Here is a 16510-nt window from a genome sequence, read left to right as displayed (position 1 = left end):
GTCTCGTGTACAATTTCAAGCTCGTGTAAGTCAACAATGTTAAAACAAAAATCAGTAACAAAAGTAAAACCTTTACAAAGTACATTGTGATGCATTTGTTTTATTTCTATTGAACTGAAATTGTAGATAGTATACCCAGCTTTGGTACCAATCTCACAGTGTAATACACCTTCATCATCATTATTAAAAAGCACTGAATTTGAAAAAATATTGCCAAAACCACCATCAATATAACAAGCTTCAACATTTTAAACATTTTCAGAAATAACATTGCCACCAACAACTACTACCTCTTCATCCTGTTGTTGTGCCATTGCCCTTTCCTGTTGTAATTGTTGGTCGCCTGTTGTGGTTTTTGATACACAACATATTGTTGATTCATTGGGAACCATCCCCTTTTGTTCCTCAAACGTTCTGATCTCCACGGTCCTGGCGACCAATCTAAAAAACAAGACTGTTCATCCAAGCACTCACTAGAGTCAATGTCAAAATTGTCATTTCGAATGTCTGCACCATTCATAAATGCTTGGTTACCAAATGTATTCTGCTTATTAATGTATTTGTTGTTACTTGTCCCAAAAGTATATGCCGGGTTATTTTTATAGTCCGACATATCTCTGGATAACTTCTTAATTTTAGTTTTAACATTCTTGTCAACAAACTTATCAATATTGTTAAGCATTACATTATATTGCCTAACATACTGTAAAAACAATAAGTCATTGACAATGCTTCCATTCAAAAGTACAATTTCTTTCTCAAGTGATTCTATCTTACTTTGATTGTTTTTAACAATGATGTCCAACATCTCCAAACCAGTCCTGTTAAATAAATCAACAAGTTGTTTGTAAGCAGTAGTCCCCTTTTCAATTCCATTGGGTAATTTGTTGAACCTAAGACCCTTCAGTACCTGCTTCAATGCAATAGACTTAGAAAGAAATGCATTATCCATCTGGGGGCCCTGGTATTTCTGACAAATGGCTTTGAATTGCTCTAGTTGCTTCTTTAAACATGGTGTTGGTGCATCCCTTCCCTCCTCATTCAAGACCGAGTCGTTGAAATCTGGTGTCTGGAGCCATTGTTTAATATCCCTCCAGTTGGTTTGTGTACCGTCATTAAGTTTGTTACAGCTACTGGTTTCATTGTCACCGTTATTAACTACATTCAAAGCCGGTGGCGAGTGGAGCATGAATAATTCCACTTGTGAATAAGTAAACGTCACCTGGGTTGACCTTCCAGCCTCATTCTGGTTCTGGATTAAAAGAGCTGTTAGCTTCTTAACAGAAGCTATAAGTTCACCAATGACAGTTTCCATAGTTAAACAAGGAAATTCCCCAAAGGAATAGAGCTTAGCATAAACTGCTCCTCAAGTGACAGCCGTAAAACCACTTGAATAAAACACACAACCCAAAAGGGTGAAAAAAAGTAAAAAACAAAATAAAATAAATAGGAACTGCACCGACTGTTGTTTATTGACAAACCTCATAACAAACTCCAGAATACTAAGTGCTTTCACCATATATAAATCAATGGCTTCTTCAGAGTACAAGGAGCATTACATCACAACACTTATGAATATTTTACACTTTCAAATCCACCTATCACACACGGTAATTAATTAAATATGCTAATAATTCAACACATTCCAAATACAAAAAAATATATATATATAAAAACATATTACATAAAACTAATATATAAATAAATAAAATAAAATCAGGCTGAATTAGTACACATTCTAGGGTCAACCCATTACATTCATCTTTTGACTAAATGTTATTTCTATAATTTTGTCAAAATGCATTACAATAATTGCTTGCAATGAGTACCTTAAACAATACACTCAAATACTATCTATCCATGTGATGCTTACTGTTTCGCAAGTGGAATTATTCACGCTCCACTCGCCACCAGCTTTGAATGCAGTTAATAATGGTGACAATGAAGCCAGTAGTTGTAACGAATTTAATGACGGTACACAAACCAACTGGAGGGATATTAAACAATGGCTCCGGACACCAGAGGTCAACTTCTCGGTCTCGAATGAGGAGGGAAGGGATGCACCAACGCCATGTTTAAAGAAGCAACTAGAGCAATTCAAAGCCATTTGTCAGAAATACCAGGGCCCCCAGATGGATAATTCATTTCTTTCTAAGTCTATTGCATTGAAGCAGGTACCGAAGGGTCTTAGGTTCAACAAATTACCCAATGGAATTGAAAAGGGGACTACTGCTTACAAACAACTTGTTGATTTATTTAACAGGACTGGTTTGGAGATGTTGGACATCATTGTTAAAAACAATCAAAGTAAGATAGAATCACTTGAGAAAGAAATTGTACTTTTGAATGGAAGCATTGTCAATGACTTATTGTTTTTACAGTATGTTAGGCAATATAATGTAATGCTTAACAATATTGATAAGTTTGTTGACAAGAATGTTAAAACTAAAATTAAGAAGTTATCCAGAGATATGTCAGACTATAAAAATAACAAGGCATATACGTTTGGGACAAGTAACAACAAATGCATTAATAAGCAGGATACATTTGGTAACCAGGCTTTTATGAATGGTGCAGACATTCGAAATGACAATTTTGACATTGACTCTAGTGAGTGCTTGGATGAACAGTCTTGTTTTTTAGACGGATCTCCACAACCGAGGAGATCGGAACATTTGAGGAACAAAAGGGGAGGGTTCCCAATGAATCAGCAATATGTTGTATATCAAAAACCACAACAGGCGACCAACAATTACAACATGAAAGGGCAATGGCATAACAACAGGATGAAGATGTAGTAGTTGTTGGTGCTAATGTTATTTCTGAAAATGTTCAAAATGATGAAGCTTGTAATATTGATGGTGGTTTTGGCAATGCTTTTTCAAATTCAGTGCTTTTTAATAATGATGATGAAGGTGTATTACACTGTGAGATTAGTACCAAAGCTGGGTTTACTATCTACAATTTCAGTGCAATAGAAATCAAACAAATGCATCACGATGTACTTGGCAAAGGTTTTACTTTTGTTCCTGATTTTTGTTTTAACATTGTTGACTTATATACGAGCTTGAAATTGTACACGAGACAATTAAATTTGTCATTGTATTTTAAGGGGCAAAATGACCAAAGGAATTTGACACCCTCTGTTTTGACAAGGAGAAGTACTTTTGTTCCTCCAACCCATAGAGATGTATTAACATTCGAAAAATTGAGTTTAAATGGTATGAGAGGCCTTATGAAAAACAAACAAAAAGTGGTGAATGTAGACAACCTTAATGAAGTTGAAAGAACTGCATTAAATGAATTGGCTACCAACAGGGAGATTAGAATTATGAAGCCCGATAAGGGTGGGGATGTGATCATTATGTCTCAAATTGATTACATAGCAAAAATGCACAACATTTTAGATGACCACACCACATACCAGAGGGCGTCTAAAAGCAAAATGAATATTGCTTACCACAAGATTGATCTATTTCTGTTGGATGCTTTACTTGAAGGGGCAATACAGGAAAGTGACTTTATGTTTTTGACAGTCAACTACCCGGTCACACCTATTGTGTTTGGTATCCCTAAAATCCACAAGAACATAAATGACCCCCCATTTAGACCAATTGTTGCTGCAAGGGGCTCTAAAACTGAGCCCCTTGCGGCATTTGTGGATAGGAATACACAAGGGGTGTTGACTGGGAATAGTTATATATTGAAAGACTCATGGCACTGTCTGCAATGTTTAAGTAGGTTGAATAAGGATGATATGAATTGGACATTTCTCACAATAGATGTGGTAAAATGTTTTTCAACAATTCCACATGATGAAGGGGTGGAATATTTGAGAGAAATTCTTGTAAAGAGTAAGCAAGTGGATGGTGAGAAGTTAAATATTATGGTTGCTTTTATGGAGTTGGTCTTAAAGAACAATTATTTGAGTTTTGAAGGTGAAATTTTTCATCAGATTTCAGGAGTGGCAATGGGTGCCAAGCGTGCACCCATTTTTGCCAATTTGGTACTTCTCCTTTGGGAAGAGTCTTTTCTTTTCCAGTCACCCTTTTATGAATAGATTGTACTTTACAATTGTTTTTTGGATGACATATTAGTGTTATGGAGAGTAGGTGAAGATGAGGCAAGAAATTTTGTTGAATATCTTAACTCCACTACCTCATTTCTTTCCTTCACATTCAAATGGAACAGTGAAACAATTGATTTTTTGGACCTGAAACTCACCAAGACATTGGAAGGGTTAGAAAGTAACATCTACAGGAAGGAAACCTACAGCAATCCCCTTTTGCATTTTTCATGTTGCCATCCCCCTTTCCAACATAAAAGTGTGGTCAAGGGACAGATGGTCCGATTATCTCGTTTAATTAGTAGCAACAATACCTATCAAGAAGAGATGTACAATTTGATAGGAATGTTCTGGGCCCGGGCATTTCCCTTGAAACTTTTGATAGCAGTTATAAATGAGATGACAGGCAAAAGGGATACATCATTCTCACCCATTTTGAATCGGATGGGTGAAACTTTTGGTAAACGTATTATGACCTCTGATTCTAAAGCACTTATCTTGAAATACAATCACCAGGCACCACAGGTTATAGAGATCATTAGGAGAGCATGGGATTTGTCCTTTGATACTGAAATAAAAAAATGAGTTAGGCCAGATGCCACGTGTAACATTTTCTAGAGGGAGAAACATCAAAAATGTATTACAAGAACACAAGGCAGAACATACATGCTCCCGTATGTATAAATGCGGGGCATGTAGATTCTGCAAATTTATTAATGATGGACCCTATGTTACAGTTCAAGGGCACAATAGGTCAATCCCCTGCCCAGGTAGATGTTGTTGTAATTCTAAAATGGTGCTCTATTTGGCACACATGTACAACATGCTCAGGTTTTTACATAGGAAAAACCACTCGCAAGTTGAGAGAAAGGATTGCAGAACATCTAAGGGCCATCAAAAATAAAGACATTCACAATGCCTTGTATGTACATTCTATCAGATATATCAATTTAAAAAAAAATAATCTTTTTTGTGATTGATCGAGTACTAGAGAGTGAAAGAGGGGGTGATGACAATGTTAAAATTGAGTTCCTGGAATACAAATGGCAAGTTATTTTCAATGCTACATCTTTTCCGGGGCTCAACAATCACATCTCAGTTATGCCATTGCTTAAACAGAGAGCTATGGCTATTTAATGCTACTTAGATAGCGTTTGAGTGTATTGTTTAAGGTACTCATTCCAAGCAATTATTGTAATGCATTTTGACAAAATTATAGAAAATTATAGAAAATACATTTAGTCAAAAGATGAATGTAATGAGTTGACCCTAGAATGTGTACTAATTCATCTTATTTATTTTATTTATTTATATATTAGTTTTATGTAGTTGTAATATGTTTTTATATAGAGAGATTTTGCTTAGTATTTTGGAGCTTGTTGTGAGCTTTGTCAATAAACAGCAGTCGGTGCAGTTCATATTCATTTTATTTTGTTTTTTACTAGTTTTCACCCTTTTGGGTTGTGTGTTTTTACCTAGGCAAGTTCTTTAAAGACTTGAGCCAACTTTCATCACTACTCAGAGAGATGACATGTAAAGATTTGTCCTGGTCTTGGTTAGAGCAACACCAAACAGCATTTGATGTCCAGAAACATTGAATTGCCAGTCCACCGACTCTCAGATACTTTGATGTTCACAAACCAGTTACACTTTCTTGTGATGCTTCAAAATTTGGACTTTGTGCAATTACTATACAAGAGGATCAACCTTTTGCCCTTGCATTGAGAACTCTTACCCAAAAAGAACAGGTATATGCCCAGATTGAGAAAGAGCTTTTGGCAATTGTGTTTGTATGTTTGAAGTTCCATGATTATGTTTATGGTAGACCTATCCAGATCAAAATAGATCACCAACCATTAGTCAGAATCCTGAGGAAGTCAATACATTCAGCTCCACCCTGACTGCAACATATCATGCCAAGATTGCAAAAGTACAGTTTAAATTTTGTCTGCAAGAAAGGCAAACATCTTTATCTTGCTGATACATTATCCAGATCACCTAGAAATACCACTGAACAGAATGACAATCAAGGTTCTCAAATGCTTGATGATTTTGAAGTTATGGAAGTGAGAAATATTTCTTTCACACATCTTGATGAGCTGAGAGAACACACAGCCACAGATCCAGTTTTACAAAGGCTCAACCACTTTATCAATCAAGGATGGCTGTCAAAGCAATCTAGTTTACCGCAAAAAGTGCAGCCTTATTTTCCATAGAAAGATGAGATTTTGGCTGACAAAGATATTATGATAAAAAGTCCAAAAGTAATTGTTCCAAAATCCTTGCAACCTGAGTACATTACTATCTTGCATTGTAGTCACCCAAGAACTAAATCTACCAAAAAAAGGGTGAGAGATAGTATTTTGGCCTTCTATGTCATAAGACATCTAGAAAGCACTTTCTTCTTGTTCAGTATGTAATAGTACTAAGCCACATCAACAGAAAGAACCACTTCAGCTTAACCAGATTCCAAAACCTTGGTCAACAGTAGCCACTGATATAGTCGAGTGGAATGGTCAACCTTATCTGGTGCTAGTAGACTCTTACTCAAATTGGTTCGAGATTGACTTACTTCCTAACCTAGCATTTAGTGCTGTCATTACTAAGATGAAACATCATTTTGCTGTTCATGGAATCCCACACAAAGTTAATTCTGACAATAGAACACAGTTCACATCCAACAGTTCAAAAGATTTGCTGAAGAATGGGACGTTACTCATGTCACAAGTAGTCCAGTGTACCCTCAGTCAAATGGTTGGTAGAATGTGCAGTCCAAAGGGAAAAGCAGTTACTTGAGAAGTCAAAACGAGACAATAGTGATATTTTCTTGAATCTCTTAAATCTCAGAAATGTTTCTCGTAATAAATATCTTGATTCAGCTGCTCAGAAACTTCTGTCGAGACAAACCTGAACCACATTACTACTCAGTAGTCAATTGTTGGTTCTATGTGTCAAGAACAACAGATCAGTGAAAGCCAATCTGTTGAGAAAATGCCTATATCAGAAGTCCTACTACAATAAGACCAGTAGACCGCTCAATCCATTACGAGAGGGAGAAGTGGCAAGGATGTAAACGTCCAGAGGTTATTGGTGTCATGAAGAATATTTGTCCAGCGCTGAGATCGTTCAATGTAGAATCAGAAGGAACAATTTTTAGATGGAATCAGAAACATTTGAGACCAGTGTTCAAGCCTATACCACAGCAAATAGCCTGGGAGAGAGACTCTTTATCTCAGAGTGAGTTGTCCAGTGTTCTAATTCCAGAGGACATTCCTGTTCCTATGAAGAATCCAGAAGTTCCTGATACAAGTTACGCACCGCAGACTGTCCCTGTTGCTAAATCTAGTCCCAACTGTTATGTTACAAGATATGGTCGAATCTCTAAACTCTGTAGCAGATATGAAGCAACTTGGCCATGAACATTGTATTTTGTTTCTAATGTACATAGTAATACATGCCTAACTCTAACATTATTTTGCATGTAGGGCAATCTTTTTAAGAGGGAGGGTGTAGATCAATATACATGTATATATACCTTTAAGAAGCTATCCAAGGGCTTGCACTAGAGTATAAGTATGGAGCGCGTGTGAGCCTGACTGCCATTTTGTCGATAGCTGTTGAGATGTGAACATGTATGTATTTAAGCTCTGTTGGTTAGTTAGTTCGTTCATATTTAAAGATGCTGCTATTCATCCTGATGTGTTTGTATATATTAAAGCATCTTAATGAAACCCCCAGGCCTTCCTATTATTTGTAACAGAGACGAATGAGCAACAACAGGGATTTTAATTTTTCCACTAACAAAGCCAGATTGTAGCATCTGTAAAGTCACTGGCTGCTGACCTACATGCAACACTCTCAGTGTCTCTCTCTCTCTCTCTCTCTCTCACACACACACACACACACACACACACACACACACACACACACACACACACACACACACACACACACCAGGTGGATCACAAACATAGGGTCTGTTAGATGCAAAGGTGCCCTCAGGCAGGTGCAAGGGGGTGCACTTGCACCCCCCCTGGATATTCAATTCTTAATCTCGAAAGAAGAAAGAAAAGTCAAAACTGGCTGGCCAGAAGATTAATTTAGTTTTAATTAAAAAAAATGTTTGTTTTTTTTTTTAAGGGCATTCTTCTTTAAGAACTCCCTTTTGCAGAAGCATCTGTGAAATCAATGTTTTACGTCTTCATCTTATGTAAGAAGTAGGTAGGTAAAGGTAGGTGTGTGTGTGTGTGTGTGTGTGTGTGTGTGTGTGTGTGTGTGTGTGTGTGTGTGTGTGCGTGTGTGTGTGTGTGTTATGCGTAAGTAAGAGGTGGTAAGGTGTGTGTGTGTGTAAGGGGGGGGGGGGGTCATTCCTCACAATTATCCAGATTTTTGTCTCATATTTTTGGTTGTTTCTCATAAAATTGTATTTTTTTTCTGGGAGATCACTGAGGACTGAAGTCAGAAAATAATGGCAGACATTTCAGTTTTAAACTTTATAGCCTCAGAAAATGCATACTAATGCAAACATTGTTGTTCTATCCACTTTCTAAGGAGGTAGGGAAGGTATGTCTGTGTCATACCTCTCAACCATACAAATTTTCACAGAATGTCCAGATTTTTGCCTTATGTTATATTTTTGGTCTGTTCCTCATAAAATGCCTGTATTTTTTTGACAAATCACTGCGATGAGCTAAAGTTAAAGTTGCTAAATCATGGAATTAATTTAAATTTCAGACTTCATATCCTTTAGAAAATGCATTCTAACACAAATCCTGTTATTCTAGCAACTTTTTAAATGTGTCCCTAGTTTTGGGCCTTTGTCCCCAACATTATAACAGGTTTTGTCCAAGTATTGTGCAAAGAGATTGAGAGGTATGGTTTGTTTGAGTGTGTGTGCGTGCGTGCGTGTGTGTGTGTGTGTGTGTGTGTGTGCGTGTGTGTGTGTGTGTGTGTGTGTGTGTGTGTGTGTGTGTGTGTGTGTGTGTGTGTGTGTGTGTGTGTGTGTGTGTGTGTGTGTGTGTGTGTGTGTGTGTGTGTGTATGTGTGTGAATAAGAGGGAGGCAGCATACTCCTCAGCTGTCCAGGTTTTTGCAGAATGTCCAAATTTTTCCACATATTCCTCCTAAAAAGGATTCAAGTTGCTAAATAATAATTGACATTTGAGTTTTATACATCATATTATTTAGAAAAATCCATACTAACACAAATCCTGTTATTCTAGTGATTTTCTAAGTTCATGAGAGCAGCATTTATAAACCATCCCTCTTTATTTAAGGCTTGTCTAGATTTCTTGCACTAAGAGGTTGAGGTGTGTGTGTGAGAGAGAGAGAGTTAAATGCCCTAGTTAGAGTTAGCAGGTGGAATTTATTTTCAAGGAATTGTGAGCTTTTAGAGAAGAGAAGTTTACTGCTGCTCATGCTAAGTCTGCTTAAAATGTGCAACTGTTTTGTTTAGCAAATGGTATCACCATTGTGATACAGATTTTTAAAGCAGTGTTAGTAGCACAGCAGGTAGCATACTTGCTTCTTGATGTAGAGGGCTGTAGGTTCTACTCCCACAAGATGCAGATTTGTATTTTAAGGGGGTGGGGTGCTGCAGTCCTGAGTATGTCCTCTTTTGGATGAGATGCCTAGTAACTATGAACCTGTTTTTCAGCTTGCCACCCATTCCCTATTGCAATATACCAGCTTACCATTTTTTTAGTGTAACATAGACAATTTATTCTTTAAGTGCAGCAGGCACTGAATTTGTAGCTGAAACACTGAAATATAAAGTTGTTTTCTAGCAACAACCTCTTCCTTAGTTTCAGATCTCTTTAATGTAGAATTATTCAGATGACTTTTACTTTTGCAGAGATTGTGCATATTGAATGATATTGGTGGGCTGTAATGGCAGAAGTCTGAGTGGCCTTTTATGGCTAAAATGTTCTGAATTGGGCAGCTTGTTATTATTGGTTCATAGGGTTTGTTTCATTGCTTACTGGAAAAATGTTCAAAACCATAAATTTAAAAGCATTTATATTACGTGATCGAACAGTGAAATGTTCGAACATGTAATAATCAACCCCAAAATATCAAAACCCCGTAATGTCGAACAGGAAAAAAAAAACACACACAAACCATTAAAATGCTGTAAGCAGGGGGGCAAGCCCTCCTGCACCCCCACACCCCCGCTACTTAAATATAGCAACTCAGAGATCGCACTACAGTGCAGACAATGGAAAATTTCCATGTCCGCACTGTACGGAGATCTCCACTGAACCATTTGACATTCTGACGGTTCGATATTTAGGGGTCGATTATTACGTGTTTGAACATTTCACTGTTCGATCACATAATATAGACCCATTTAAAACACACTCTCTAATGTGGTGCTGTGTTATGCAAGGAATATAATTCAATTATTATATATTATAATTAATACAATCAGGAAGGTGACTCAAAAAACTTCTGTATGGTCCTAAAAATGTGTGCAAGGAGCCTATAATTTGAAAACAGCCCAAAAGTAAACTTAACCTGCCACTGGCTAGATGCTTTTTCTTTGAATGTGAGTTTCAATGCTGTTTCAGTGAATGTGATTTCCAAAGGCAGAGAAGTTTTAATGCTAAGTCTGTTTTCAATCTAAGACTATTGCTTTGTTTAGCAAATGTCTATCAGTGTTTGTGCTATAAAATTTGAAATAAAAGTTGTAAATTAACTCCAGATATCTGTAATCATTGTAGAAGTAAAGCATAAAACAGTATGCACACTGAGACTTTTGAACAGTGTTTATGGCAACTGGGGAGAAATAGCCAAGTAATGGAGCACTGGAATGGCAAGTGGGGGGGCTCTGGGTTTGCACCCCTCTGCAAAAAAATCCTGCAGACTCCCCTGGTTAGATGTAAAAAGCTGTACACTCTGTCCATTTCAAAAAGGCCATACTGTGAGAAGGATAAGTCTCAACCGTCCAGATTTTCACAGAATATTGAGATGTTTGCCTCATATTTTTGGCTTATTTGTCATAAAATTTATGGTTTTCTGGTACACTCGTGATGATTGAAATCATTACATAAAGACACACATCTGACTTTGAGAGTTCAATTTTTTCATAAATTGCATGCTTACACAAGTACTGTTATCATATGAGCTTTTTAGGTTTATGAGTGTTTTTTGAAAAAAAGTATAGTTTCCATAGCATATATTAACAGAAGAAAGTTCAGATGACCAGACTTTTTTCCATTGGCATATGCTCGATTTACAATGGGCATGTTGGTTGGGCTGACCAATCAGCATGCTCATTTTTGAATGTTAATGGCCAGTCATTACGTAATATAAAATAGAGTTGCCTTCACTGTTATGACCTTTAGATGTGTAGTGAACAACAGGCAATGGTACATCAAAACATTCATAGTTTAAGCATTTTCTCTTCTGTCTGACTAATATTGTCACTACTTATTTGTGTTTGGCAATCTATTAGAAAACTCTTTTTTTAAGGCATCTTAAGAATCAGTTCTTTCTAAAAATGAGTCAAATAGGATGATGGCTTATCCTAGCTTATTATGCATTTTCTTAGACTTCCGTACCGAAAAAAGACAGCTGGTGGAGTTCAGAATCTTTAACATAGATGGGTTTGCTCAACATCGGTATACCTCTCCTCTCTAATCATCTGATATTCTGAGCAGTGCTACACTGCATCTTCAATGATTTGTACTTCTACTGTATAATTTCTTCATTTTATTTGCCAGCATAGTCTTTTTATTTGTCACCATACTCCTATTCAGATCGCCAGCTTTTCTTTTTGTTGCTGTTATTGACAATGACACTATGGCTTCCACCAGTAGTATACCTTTGATATCTTCCCTATAGCAATATGTGTAGGCCTATTTTTCCTTTATATTGCCTTAATGGTGCAAGTATCTTTGCTATGCTTCCGTGTGTAAATATGCAGCTGAGCTAGTTTGAAAATAAGAGTTTAACATGGTGATATCAGCACTCCTGAAGTCCTGACTGGACTCCCCAGTACTTTAGCCATAAGGTAACTTTTGGCGACATCCAACAAGAACCTCTCAGTTTGTGTAATCTAAACAATATTTGCATCATAACTAGCTGCAAAACACATACTTTGAAGGAAGAACTTTCAAAGTATTTTTATAACTATTATTCATATTTTACATAAAATCAGAAAGTAGCTGAATTGATTGGATAACATGGTTTCTCTGGAGAAAATCGCCACATTTCCTCTATTAATAGTATTCAACCAGAAGTCACAGTTTTGCCTTTGGATTATCATAATGTCCAGTCAAGGTAGAAGCTAGAATACCTACTGCCCCAACACCATGTACCTGGGTAGTATTCTTGTGTGTGACTAATAAAAAGTATAAAAGTAATGATGTAATTTAGTCTGCATTTCCACAACATACCATGAACTATTTTATCTCCAGAGTCCTACTAATAATGTCAACTTATTCTTCAGTAATGAAACAACATTCAAGACCAATTTGGGGAGTAGCATGTTGTTGTAAATGCCACATGAATAGCCTGGTTCCATAGGGAGTAGGAATGGAGCCCTGCCATTTGCCAGGTGACTGGGGTTTGATTAACAGCCCGGGCACTAGAGGAGCCAGGTAGGGAAGGAGAGGAGTAAAAGGCCATGTGGATGATTCCATACACTCAGGGACACACTACCCAGGTGTGACATTTCTGGTACAGACAAGGGAAACTCTCTTGCTTCTGGACTAGTGAGTGGAGCTGCAAGAAGGCTTTGTCCCTTGCAGGAATTAACGTATATCATTTGCAGCCTGCCCATTGTGTAAGCCCATTCCTTTTGCTAGATGAGTGTACATGTTAATGATTGAGTAAAAAGTAAAGAATAACTATGAACCACACCTTGATCAATTCCCCTCCTGGCTGACTCTTGTCCTTGTTATGGGAAACACATATACCAATTGGCTAGGAGGGGGCTGACAGATCATGAGGACAAGGTGTAGCAAAAAATATGTCAAATGAGTGAGATGCAGCTGCCTTGGAAAAGGGACACATTTCTTTTCTTGGTAGACTATATCTCCGGGATAATGTATGAAATAAGATATTGGCATGTCAACTAGAAGATCTGTCAGGACTCGCTACAGTGAGGTCCTGTTATTCTGAAAATGTATAGCCTACCCTAAGAGCACATGATCTTACAGTACATAATATTAATTAAGGATTTGCATGGAGAACATTGCATAGGTGTATGTAGGCTTACCCCAACATCATCCAGGATTATATTTTTTTTCTTTCACAAATTCAGTCAATCAAGTTGCTGCTACAGTGTGCCATGTCCTAGTGGAACACTTGCAACACTGCATTATGCTCATAGAAATGGACTCCATTGTTTTTCAGCATCATCCTAGCTTACCTAAACAGAACATAGAACCTCTCTCGGTTTTATTATGATGCTGTTCCTGCTCACTCGTACTTTATTGTTTGTAGAGATTGAGAACTATCACTTGCTGTCTTCATTTTTTTAGTACAACGTGATTATATAAATTGTAAATTTCCCCTGAAAAATAGATTTCAGCACACCATATGAAGAAAGTACAAAGCAATCAGGGCTTTAAGACTTACACAAGATCAAGCTGAGGTAGATCTGAACCTGTGATTTAAATATGATTGATCTTGTCAACCGACCTAGGTGGAAATTAACTGATGATTTGTGACCTTCAGAAACCTGGCATAATTTCATTAATGTTATGAACTCAAGGAGAAGGGTGTTAAATAAGGATAAAGAAGAAAGCACAATTTCCCATAACAGATGTATAGAGGATCACAAAAATACTATGGCAAAACAGAAAATTATACATTGTGAATACCTCCTTATAAAGGCATCATTGTTGATATGCAAATTTCCCCTGGAAAAAAAAAGTACTGCTTCAGCACAGTGGCTCAAGAATTAAGACTAGTAATCCTTTTTAATAATGCACTCGGGGCTAGTAAGTCAGATTTTGCTGCACACTGACAAGTTCATTCTTAATATACTGTGATATCGTTAGCATGATCAGAACTCTACTTCTGTATGTAACATTGTTTGTAGACATAATTTGTCAGTTTTATTCTGCAAGAGTTTGTCCTTCTTCAAACATGTCCTTTATTAGTCTTGTGTTTAATTAATCAGCTTTACTTTATATTGCTCTACTGCATTCTCTCATTGGTGTTTTTTAGGTTTATAGGTTCATAGGTAAGTATTAGGCTATCTGCCTGAGGGCATCTATAATCCAAGCCAGAATGTGTTGGCTTTCGTCGTCCCCTTAAATTAGTTCCCTGTGCCTCGGTCCAGCAGAGCCATTAGTTCCCTGTGCCTCTGTCCAGCAGAGCCACTGTAGTGATCCCTGGAGTAAATTTTCTGTTTCCCATCCACTCGTCAAGGTTTCTCTTGAAGAGTGTCAGTGAGGGGCTCTGCCTAATGTAAATTGAAATCCTGTTCCAAAGCATGGGGAGTCTCTGGGACAGGAATCTATCACTCCAGCATGTCCTATTTATTGTTGTGGTAAGGTTTAGATCCCTAGAGCATCTGGCTCCTGGGGATTTTATTTTTTTTTAGGTGGAGCATGTCCATCAATTCTGGGTTGGACATGGCCTTGTATGTCAGGCAGAGATCACCTCTGAGTAAGCGGTATGCAACCGAGTACAGCTGGAGTTTCTTCCGCCAGGCTGCATAGGGCATATGTCTGAGGCCAGTAATCCTCTTGATGAGGTACTTCTGTGGCCTTTCCAGCTGTTGCAGGTGTCTTGTAAGGTACACTCCAAATGGGCTGTTGTACTCTATGATGGGTCTGATGAGTGATGAGTAGAGGGGCACAATAACCTCTTTTGTTCTAGATGCAAACCCTTTTGTGATTAGTTGGGCTACATAGAAGGATTTTCTAACTACCGTGGCAATATGATTATCAAATGAGAGATTACTGTCTACCTGGGTCCCCAGATCCCTTATTACATTTTCTGTATTTAGGGGACTACCATGTATGTGGTAGTTCATGGGTACTTTGTTTTTTCCATAGGAGATGGCTATGCACTTTTTGGCATTTAGCTTGAGGCCATGATTTTGACACCAGGTATCCATCTCAGTGAGTCCCTTCTGGAGGATGTCTGTATCAGCTGGAGAGTCAATTATGGCCCCCAGTTAGCAGTTGTCTGCAAACTTGATCAGCCATAGTCCTCCTGTGCCTGCCTGTACCTCTGAGAAGTATATACTGAACAGGAGGGGTCCCAGGACTGAGACCTGGGGGATGCCACTTGTAACTGGTTTAGAGTTGGATCTAGATCCTGCAACTCTCACCGTGTGGTTTCTATCTATGAGCCAATTGGCAAACCATCTTGTGATGTAGGGGTTTATGTTCAGGCTGGTGAGCTTGTCTATAATACCAGAATGAGGAATGGTGTCGAAAGCCTTTGTGAGGTCTAGGTAGGCTGTATGGACCTCCTTTCCCTCATCTAAAGCCTTGGTAACTGTCTCAAAGAAGTCCACCAGGTTTAGGAGGCAGGATCTGCCCTTAACAAAGCCAAACTGGGTAGGAGCCAATGTTTGAAGGTTCTCAATGTCTCTGTTAATGAATTCCATGACTTGCAGACCAGGCTAGTCAGGCTTATAGGGAGATAGTTCCCGGGGTCCATTGTGGTTCCACCTTTGTGGAGCGAGATAACTGTTGTTATGTGCCACTCTATGAGCATGTAGCCTGTAGAGAGGCTGAGTTTGAACAGTTTGTTTAGGTAAGGGGTTAGTTCATTTTGGAGCTCATGTAAGACACAGCCTGGTACACTGTCTGGTCCCATTGAAGCTGTATTTTTGGCTTTGGATATGGCTGTTTTAACTTGTTTGTCAGTGATTGCCAGGGCACTACATTCTTCTGGTATGGTTATGGGCCCTTTAAGGGGTGAGAGGAGGGTAAAGTTTGCATGAAACCTGTCTGCCAGAATGTTGGCAATATCAGTCAGTTCAGTGTATGTTGTGCTATTCTGCACTAACTCAGAGCAGATCTGAGAGTTTCCACTTAGATTCTTGACATAGCTAAATAATGCTTTGTGGTTATCTTTGGAGTCCTTGGCAATTTTTCTTTTGAAGCTAGCCTTGGATAATTTTATGAGGGATCATAGTTTCTTGCTGATACTGATCAGGGATGGCTTTCCTTCTTGGGATTTTACTCTTTTCTGCATTAGTTTCCTCCTTCTACTGTATAAATTGTTAATGGCAGAGGTCCACCAGACTGGTTTCCTTTTCTTGGAGGAGTGAGTCTTGGCTTTGCTTGGGATAGCATGATCCATGCATTCTTGTAGGTGCTCATAGGTGCCTTTGTAAAGGATTCAGCAGCTTGGACAGCATTGTCCTTTAGCATGGGGGCGGTGAACCTTTCCACCTCAGTCTTAAGTAACATGAAGTTTGCTTTTGAAAAGTTTTTCACAGTGGTTTCCTGGATTGGGGGTGGGGGCGGAA

Source organism: Protopterus annectens, chromosome 3.part1 (genome assembly GCF_019279795.1).
Source record: "Protopterus annectens isolate FY-2018-M chromosome 3.part1, PAN1.0, whole genome shotgun sequence".
Classification (NCBI taxonomy): Eukaryota; Metazoa; Chordata; order Ceratodontiformes; family Protopteridae; genus Protopterus; species Protopterus annectens.
Note: the sequence above shows the minus strand (reverse complement) of the source record.